Raw genomic sequence first — 10,807 nt, forward strand, 5'->3', positions numbered from 1 at the left:
AGCAAATATTTACTGAGGGCCCCGCAATTTGTATTTTTATTTGGCGAGGCTCATCTCATTCTTATTTTTTTAAAAAAATGAATTTGCAACGTCATGGACACGCATCTCGAACCACGTCACAATCAATGTACCCGTGATTAGAAACACATTTCGACTCCGCTGAGAATTGGATTTGGGTCACATAAATGTGCACCCGAGTTTAAGAAGGTAAGATTTATTAAGGCGCGTCCTAAAGAGTCTAACGTATTATTATTTTAGGAGGGTTGTGAAATTTGTTAAACAATCCGTCCTGGAACCTAAATGCTTCGATAATATACATTTAAACAAGGGCCCCGCATCTGCGCGTTTTGTTTATTTTCATTGAGGCTCATCTCGTTCTTATTTTAAAAAGGATATCCTATAACAACTACGTTTCTCGTCGTGTTTGTCTTTATCAATTGAAAACAGTAGATAGTCCTAATTAATTAAATGCTTGCAAGTTATTTGTAATGACATTCAGAAAAGCTAAAAAAATTTCAGAAATGGGGCTGTATGTGCAGTCAGCCGAACAAACAATTATAGGCCCAAATCCAGCCCATGCGTGATAGGCCAGACCTGGGCCTCTGCCTGTTCTACGCGAGCCTACTTGGTTTGCTTCGATTTGGGCTCGACCTTCATGAGGTTGAGGCCCTGAACTGATTCTTTGTTTTGTGAAATGAGTTTATCAATTTATGGGACAATATGGCAAAAGGAGAAAGAACTTTAACTAAAACGGATAGCTTTCCTATTTGGCCTACATTAGAGAATATACTATACCATCAGACTAAGTCTGAAATACAACTTATTACACTGGGCATATTTTTCACCTAGCAGTATACATACAAGGCTAGCATTCGTTAACCTACATTGATATACTTAGTATGTAGGCTGCTTCTATTGTCCAAACAAAAATGTAACTATTTCATGACATTTAGAGTAACAGTTCATGTACATATATAAAAAACAATCTGCAGGTCCTCTCTTTTGCATTCATGCTCAAACTTTCAGTTACATTTGTGGTATTAATTGTGTACCTGGTATGGAGGACAAAGAAGGAAGGAATGGTCAGCTAGGCAGCATGCAGTAAACACAGCAACAACAGATACACAACAAACACAGCAACAACCAACTGAACCAAGTGTCTTCCACAGCCACAGACAACCAACAGTGATCTCCCAGAATACAAGGACTAGCAAATAGTCGAGTGCCAAGCCAGTAGTCCCAGGAAAAAGTAAAGAAATAGCAGCAGTAACTGAGGGTTCAGATGCAGTAAAACCACCAGTTCAACAACCACAAACAACTCAGTCAATGCAAGCAACAGAACTTGGCCAAGACAGCTTGACCAATATGCACTCTTATACAACTTTCAGGCAGTGTTTGGTTACAATCTATTTGGAAACTAACTTATGTTATTCAGCTTTCTTTAAACTCAGTAAAACTTTCTTTAGACTAAAAGTTTCAGCTTTAAAACTAAAAATTCCAGCCTTTTCTCTCTTTTTTTTTTGAAGACTAAAAGTCCAGCCTCAGACTCAAAAAAACTCCAGCCCCGTTTAAGTTCTCAAATGGCTTATTTATAAGCCAAAAACCAGTGCAGTTAAGCTGCCTTTTTTGCTGCAACTTGCAGCCTGCCCATACTTTTAAAGCCCATGCCTAAGCATCTTTTGGTGTCAGCCCCCTTTATTCCCACGCCTGGTTTTGTTTAATCAGGAGTTATGGGCCTCATTTTTTATTCAAATTAAGTCCCATACTCTTATGTCTTGTTCCCCATTGGCATTAATTTAATCCCAAATTAGTACCCTACTTGTCAGCTCATTTAAACTAATCATTTTTGTTCTTTGCAAACCCCAGACTACCCCTGTTAAACCCTGGTTACCACTGTCTTGACCCTTTGCCGCATCAGGGCATTTTTGAACTGATGAAAGTTTCAAATTCAGGACTTCCTAGACTGAACCTTTCAGTCATTTTTCAATGCAAACAAACTATTTCAAACAATGTTGGGGCCTTCAATCAGTGGCAAAGTATCAATTAGTCATGCGACATTATTAGCTCGTTTGATTCATTAGTTATAGAAACTAATCAACGACATTTATCGAGTCGACTATACTAATTATAGCAGGTAATAATCAGTCGCTCACACAAACAATATGTTCAGGGACCTAAAGGGCTTCGGACAACTTGGTCAGTCACTAGGAACCTATATAAGTTTATTCATGTGACGACTATACTAATCGGACATGCTTATCATAGGATACATTTAAATCATACACAGAAACCAATCGACCAAATAAAAGGTCTTTACAGAGATGAAGAAATCCGAATGAAAAAATAACAAAAAGGATAACAAACAAACACAACGAAACATGCTGACAACTTATTTAGAAATAAAACAAAAGAAAGGAAAACTTACCAAAATGTTTAAATCAAACAGACCCAAATCTGATTCAACTTCGAATTTTTGAGGCCGAACAAACTTTAATCAGGGTGTTCTCACATGAGAACACCTTGATTAAGGTCTATTAGACCTCAAACCCATGTCCAAACCGGCCGGGTTCCCCAGGTGCATGTGTTTCAAGTTCTGGATTTCCAGATATGGATTTTTAGGAGTTGTGGGTAGATTCGGACCAGACCAAGCTTGGTTTGGTCACGAGGAAGGTCAGGGGCGGCCGTGGTGTGAGTTTGGGGTCAATCGGTGTAGATATGGTTTTTTACTCGAATCTTCGTTGGAAGATTCGAGAAGCTACGGGTTGATTCGAGGTGAAAGGTTAACGGATTCATGTTCAGGATGGTTGGGTGCATCGGGGATGTTATTTTGGCGGTCATCGGAACTGTGGTTACCGGGCTCACGGGGGAAAACCTAGGCTGCTAGGGTTTGAGAGGAAAGGGGTCCTGGGGAAGATGGTGAACAGTGGCTGAAGGGGGGGTGTGGCTTGGGGCGTGGGGGTAAGGGGTTAGGTTTATATATGTATTGAGGGTTTAGATCCTGGCCATTGGATCAATTGAGATCAAGGGCCAGGATCTACTCATTGAGGAGAGACGACGTCGTTCGGGAGATGATAGTGGGTTAAGACCGGGTAGGGGATTGGATCGGGTCATGTTGACGGGTTTAGAGGAGGGCCTGGATCCGTTGGATCAATGGGAATGAACGGCCCAGATTAACCGTCCCTGAAACGACGTCGTTTCAGGAGGTGCCTGGGCAGGCCTGGTCTGGACCGGACTTGTGCTGGTTTGGGCCCATTTTTTTGTTTTATTTCCTGGGCCTAACCCGTTTTTCAATCCCTCTTTTTTTGTTTTTTTCTATTTTATTTTTTTCTTTTAAAACAAAAATGAAATAACAAACAATAAAATAATGAAATTAAAACCAACAACAATGCAACATTTTAACACAATTATCACAAAAATATTTCGGTAAGTTAACTAAAAGCCTAGAACGAACGATGCACATATATTTTTTGAATTTTCTTTTACTGACCGAATTATGGTTTAATCACCCTGACATGCATATTTTGTATTTTGTTTGTTAATGATTAAATGCAAAAGGGACAGATCCACAAATGACTAACAACACATGTCACGAAAAACTCGAACAATTGTACAGCGAAATCATTTGTCACTATTTTTATTTTCTTTTGGAGCGATTGTCCGTAAAGCAAAAATCACGTGCTTACAATGACTTAGTAAATTCTCTGTGATATTTATCTATAATCTGAATAAGAAATTTGGGATAATGTTGTTGAATGTCGGGCTTGCCTAGCAGTGTGTTGGGCGCCATCATAATCAGGGTTGGGGTCGTGACATGAAGTCTTCTAGATCTTGATTTGTAGCTTCTATTGAGGCTGTTTTAATTATATATTCTGGATTAATTATATCTAGTTTACACATAACCTTATTTTTTTCCCAATGTTTTAAAGGTTTTTCTCTGATTATTTCTATTTCATCTAAACAGAATATAATTAAAACAGCCTCAATAGAAGCTACAAATCAAGATCTAGAAGACTTCAAAATTAAAGAACTTATAAATTTAGGAGTAATAAGAAGATCCACTTCTAAACACAGGTCAGCAGCCTTTATGGTTAGAAACCATAATGAGATAGTAAGAGGAAAAGCAAGAATGATAATAAACTACAAAAGACTTAATGATAACACTAGAACAGATGGATATAAGTTACCTGATAAAAAAGAACTAATAAATAGAATACAAGGAAAAAGGATATTCAGCAAGTTTAATTGCAAGAAAAAAGCATTGAGTGGACTGCATTTACTTGTCCAGAAGGACACTTTGAATGGTTAATAATGTCGTTCGGACTAAAAACAGCTCCACCAATTTTTCAACAAAAAATGGATAGTATATTTGGAGAATATAAGAGATTTATTTTAGTATATGCAGATGATATATTAGTATTTAGCAAAGATATTAAAGAACATTTAGGACATTTATAGACAGTATTTAGATTATTTTTAGATAATGGAATAATAATTAGTAAAAAGAAGAAGGAACTATGTAAGAATTATATAAATTTTCTAGGAGTAATCTTAGGGGATGGAAAAATTAAATTACAATTCCATATAGCTAAAAAGGCCTTAGAAATGCCAGATAAATTAGATAGTACCAAAGAGCTACAAAAGTTTTTGGGTATAGTAAATTATGCGAGAAACTTTATAAAAGACTTAGAAAAAATAGCAGGACCATTATATGCTAAGACAGGATCTACACGACAAAAATATTTTAACACAAAAGACATTAAATTAGTACAAAAAATTAAAGAAAAAATAAAAAATATTCTTGATTTAAATGTGCCACTAGAAACAGACTACTTTATAATAAAAACAAAAGGTAGTTTTGAAGGATGGGGAGCAGTTCTAAAAGCAAAACCAAATAAATTTAATGATAGGAGCACAGAAAAAATATGTGTTTATCAAAGTGGTAAATATAAATAAAAAGAAAATATGAGTAGTATAGATGCAAAGATATTAGCTGTAATTTACGGATTAAATAATTTTAAATTATATATATTAAATAAAAAAGAAGTAACAATTAAAACTGAGTGCGAAGCCTTAGTTAAATTTCACCAGAAGATAAACGCAGAGAATAGTAGTAGAAGAAGATGGTTAAATTTTATTGATACTATATCAATATATAATCTAGTTTTTGAACATATTAAAGGAAAAGATAATAATTTAGCAGATCAGTTAAATAGGCTTAAAATTACTGTCAATTAATAAACAAGTATTTTACATGTACAACATGAGACCAACAGTTTTCAAGACTGAAGACAAAGGGAAGGGCATTCAAGCCTCACCCTCAGACAGATACTTGCAGACAGTATTAGGTAATCTTCATTTCAAGCCACATCCTTTGGGAGAACAGACTAATATGGAAAGAATAAATTTTGAAAAACATAATTTAATATTTTTTCCACCATCAAGCATGTCATTTAGAATCCAACCAGAATGTGTCATAGACAGACCTCAACGGTGTTTCATTGATAACTTATGGATAGCATATAACAAGAAAGACACTAAATATTTTATAGCGTCTCTTAATGCCTTAGGACAATATTTTACAGATAAAAACCAAGACAAAAGATTTAAATATTATGTGGTTATACATGGTATGACAAATAGTATTTTCCAGACATGGTTAAAAGTACTAGATTCCATTACAGATATAGAAAAACCACTTTTCAAAGGTTTTAATGATTTTACTGAAGCATTAGATTATGCAAGAGGAATACTAGGACCAAACTATTATATCTCACCAGCACTCAGACAAAACCAAGAAAAAATCCCTCAATACAACATCCGAAAAGACAATGACAAGATAATATTCTGTGATCATTGTTCATCAATGATAGAAGCCTTTAAACGAATAAACCAGAAAAATAAGACCCTGGCACAAGAAAAGACTAAACTTATGGAGCAGGTAAAGGTATTGGAACACAGAGTACGAACGATGAGAATGGAATTATCCCAGACTCAAGTTATTTCTCAACAAGACACAGAGATGAACAGTCCAAAATAGAGTTCTCCATCTCAAACAAAAATGGATGAGAAGGGTGTGCATTCCCCAATGAATGCAGCAAGATCCACTGTATCGGATAATGAAACAGCTAGCCCGGTTCAAATAATAACCTGTAAAGACACATCAAATCAGTTTATGGCTGTCACTTTGCCAAAAAGTGAAGATGAAAGTTCATCTAAAAGAAGACTACCCAAAACATTAACACAGGGAGAAGCGTTAAAAAAGAAGAGTATAATTTCAAAAAAAGAAAAAAAATGAAAAAATAGAAAATATAATCAAACAGACAATAGAAATTTTTTTTCAAGAAAAAGAATAACAAGACAAACACATGGTTAAGAATCCAAGTCCAAGTCCAAGTCCAAATCCAAGTCCAAATCCAGAAAGGACCCAAAGTTCAAGAGAAGATGATAACTATGAAGATAACCTAAATTATCAAGATGCTCAAGATCCATATGAAGATGAGTCAGAAATGAGTTTCGATTCAATAGCTATACATAATTTAGACACATAAAAATAAAGTCCCAGTTAAAGAGCAATTAAAGAGCACCAAAGACAAAGGAAAAGTAACAAGGCTGGTATACAGAACAATAATGTTAGCGTACCAATGAGAAAAACAAGAAGGTAAAGAAGATGTGACAGGAAGAAATGCTAGATGTACTAAAAGACCAAAGTGACAAGTGACATAAAGTAGAGAAGATGTGACAAAAGGTAATGTTAGTTGTGCTAAAAGACACGTTAAATTTTTGAGTGGAAGAAAAAGTTACAAACACGGAAGGAATTTCCGACCAAGCCATGTGAAGATGGGACCCAATGAAGTACCATGCAAGGCTGGACAAGATAGATTTCAGAAGAGTTTGGAATCCATTTTTAAAATCCGTTCCAAAATTTAGCTATAAAAAGGAGAAGAAAGCAGAAGAAAAACAAGATACAAGAAGAAGAAAAACACTCTGAAGAAAACCCATCCAACCAACCTTTTCATCATCAACTCCCTTCCAAACCACTTTGTAAAATATATCCTTATGAATACTTTAGTAGTTCCTCCTCTAAGCTTGTAAAATAAATAAGTCCTTATGCTTATGTGTGATCGTTTTTAATTCCCAAAGCTCAATAGACTTTTTCGGGTTTTCCGAAAAAGAAATATATCTCCTATAAGCATGTAAGTTACTCATTTTTATCTAAATTATGTTTCTGCTAGATATTACCCCTGTTTATTTTAAAAACTTTTTGTTATTCTACCAAAACAACAGTAACATCGCAGTTCCACGGTAGTCCCAGCTACCAAAACTTCCCGAACTACATTAACCTGATTCCCCTTTAGCCAGGGATATGTATGAAACCTTTGAAGCAAAGGTTCGGTTAAATCTTTTTCAAAAAAATGCTTCACACGGAGTACTCGGATGGGCAAAAATCGCTCGCTTTATCTTTGCACGAAAATCCTTCGTGTCTTCGGGCAAAGAGGGGCAGCTGTAAGCACGTGATTTTTGCCCTATATGAGAATTACTCCCAAAAAATTCAAAAAAATAAAATAATTTTGAGATGACCCTGGAATTTCACATCGTAAATGTTGTCCTAAGGGTTTGAAACCCTGGAATTTCACATCGTAATGCTATATTGAGATGACTTGCACGCCGGATAACGGGCGTGGGGTTGAGCACCATTAGGGATTGTGACTTGGTCCGTCTCAAGAGTTGTTTGTGCCGTGTTTTCTACTTGAACTAAATTGAGAATCATCCTTACTTATATTTAATTGTTACATTTGGGCTTCTTGCCAATTATTTGAATCGTTCACGGATTGATAACACTGCTTTCGCATATTTTGCATATCATTTGACCTCAGTCCAAAGTTTTAAATACTGTTTTGCAAACTCAGCCATCTTTCTAAGATTTAAAAACTTAAATGATATTTCTAAATAATATTTCCAGCTGAAAACTACTGTTTTACAAATGCCCAAGGGGCTTATGATGGTTTCTGGACTGAGCATGGATCGGGTTGCACGCCGCAGCAGTATTACATTGATATTGAGGCCGAGAGCCTGGTTGAGTACATTGATATTGAGGCCGAGAGCCTGGTTGATTATACTGAGATTGATATGAGGCCGAGGGCCTAGATTTGATGCCACGAGATGGCTTGATATTGCGCTTGGGCTGTAGGAGCCCCTCCGGAGTCTGCACACACCCCCAGTGAGCGCCGTCGACGATAAATAAATGGATGGCTCGGGCTGCACGCCGCAGTGGGTACTAGAGTGTACCATCACATGCATTGCATTGCACTCATGCATTTGTTTTTATCTGTTATACTTGTCTCAGTATTTGGTACTTTGACTTAATTGACTTGTTGCTTCACTATTTGTTGTTCTAAACTGCCAGTTATAGTTTACTTTGTATTTTTCCATGATTTCTTATTCTCAGCCTTTAGTTATGTTTATTACTCATTGGGTCGGAGTACTCACATTACTCCCTTCACCTTGCGTGCAGATCCAGGTACACCACAGGCTAAGTGAGGAATTGTTTAGCTGAGCAGGCAGTATCCGGGAGTATTGAGGTAGCTGCATGGCGTTCGCAGCCTTGATCTCTCCCCTCTATCTATATCTTTTATTCCGTATTTTTCATAGACATACTTGTAATAGGTGGATATTCTGTATTAGAGGCTCATATTCGTGACACCGGATTCTGTTGGGCTATGGTGTGGTATTTTAATTGAACTTCCGCAGATTTTATTATTAATTATACACTTGAATGAAATGACTTAGTAAATTCTCTGTGATATTTATCTATAATCTGAATAAGAATTTGGGATAATGTTGTTGAATGGTCGGACTTGCCTAGCAGTGTGTTGGGCGCCATCGTGACCGGGATTGGGGTCGTGACAATATATATATATATATATATATATATATATATATATATATGTTTTTGTGTGTGTTCATTAATATTGTAAAATAATTGTAATATCTGACCCCAACTCCTACTTATAACCAAACATCAAAAATAGAATACTCTTAATACTCAAAACAATTAAGACGATAAAGTATGATAGAAAAAAATTAAGATAAACAATATGATGAGCGACATTGTATTTTTAAAAAAAAATTAGTTTTCTTGTTTTAAATATAAAGTTGATATAAATTCAAAATTTTGAATCAAAAAGAAATATCAAAATATTTTGTACAAATATCATTTTTTTTCCTTCTATTTATTAATTAACGACTTAATGTTTTTGACCCATCACTTTTTTTCCTTTCGTTATTATTATTATTATTATTATTATTATTATTATTATTATTATTATTATTATTTTTGCCATCTTATCTTTCCTTTCATTTATCTGTTCTGATTTCTTCTCCTTTTTTTTCAAAGGAAATATCAGTTTGCTTCATGTCCTACTTCAAAGTTAGAATTTCATGTATTAAATCTATATACATTAGTTCATTGGGGGAGGAAATTATATTTATTATACATGATTCAATAAGAATTCTTTTTACATAATTATAATCTTATTCTAATTTAATTCTTAAATATTAGAACTTCATATATAATACTAATAATGAAAGATTTGACAGTCTTAATTTTATTTGAATTTAAAGCTATAAATACTAAATTTTTTATTAAATGACTATTTTATCAAATGCGAAATATATTTTAAAGAGTAAAAATGGCGAACGATATTTCGCTAAGAAATAGAAATGGGAAAAGTTTGATCAAGTTACTAAGTATACGCTTTTAATATAATCTATTCCTCTACAAGAATTTCAAATGTTAATTACACTGAAAAATGAAGGACGTATATAGTCTAGGAAGAAACAAGAGAAACAATATAAAAACTTTCTCTTCAACCTCTCACTAAAAGAAAACATTTCTTCTTCAACTTCAACTTTAACTGCCCAGCCTAAGTCAGTGGCCATGGCAAATTCAAGTCAACCAAACCAAATCCCTCCTGACCCTAAATCCACTTATTATATGTCTATAAATTATGGTTCAAGTTTCAAAGATAAATTAGTAGCATGTGAGCATGGTTCTTTAATCAATGTTCTAATAGTTCCTTAATCAATGTTCTAACCCCCATTCTTGACAATTATCCATCATTAGCACAGGATCAAGTCAGCCACCAATATTTTCCACTCCTATAGAGGGACACCAAATTCACCTCTCATTGGAAGACCAAAACCATATCTATCAACCATGGAGATTCTCAGTCATTATTGAGCTTCATCGCAAAAGAATCCAACATAATCTTCTATAAAGGAAAATTCAAAAAATCTAGAAAATCCATGAAAATTTTGCTTTAATTGACCTAGGGGAGGATTATTACATCACTAAGTTCGATTGTGAAGAACATATGTTAAAGGTCCCACACTATGGTCAGTGGTTCATCTTTGGACATTTCCTCTCAGTCCAAAGATGGAAACCAAACTTTATAGCAACGAAAGAAAACAATTCTCTTACAGTTGTTTGGGTTCGATTACCACAATTATCAATTGAATTCTATGATGGTATGATTTTAGAGAAAATAGGTAACATCATTGTGATGTTATTAAAAAGAGATGCATGTACATCTTCGACCTTACGAGGCCGCTATGGAAGATTATGTATTGAACTTCCAATTGAGGAACCAGTGATACCCTTTATTCACATTGCAAATCATAAACAAATTGTCCAGTACGAGGGTGAAAATTTCCTCTGCAAAGCTTGTGGGAGGTTATGTCACATATCAACAAAGTACCTATATATAAAATCTACGCTTGTCAGGACACCAACACTACCAAACCATTC

General features: G+C 34.9%; 1 long non-coding RNA gene across 1 annotated transcript; it reads left to right on the forward strand.

The window, feature by feature from the left end:
- The first annotated feature begins 6,959 nt into the window (after positions 1–6,959).
- Positions 6,960–8,779, forward strand: LOC138882275 (uncharacterized). Its single transcript, XR_011403755.1, has 2 exons — positions 6,960–7,193; positions 8,513–8,779. It is a non-coding gene; the product is annotated as an uncharacterized lncRNA (long non-coding RNA).
- Positions 8,780–10,807: the final 2,028 nt, after the last annotated feature.

The sequence above is a fragment of the Nicotiana sylvestris genome, chromosome 11 (genome assembly GCF_000393655.2).
Source record: "Nicotiana sylvestris chromosome 11, ASM39365v2, whole genome shotgun sequence".
Classification (NCBI taxonomy): domain Eukaryota; kingdom Viridiplantae; phylum Streptophyta; class Magnoliopsida; order Solanales; family Solanaceae; genus Nicotiana; species Nicotiana sylvestris.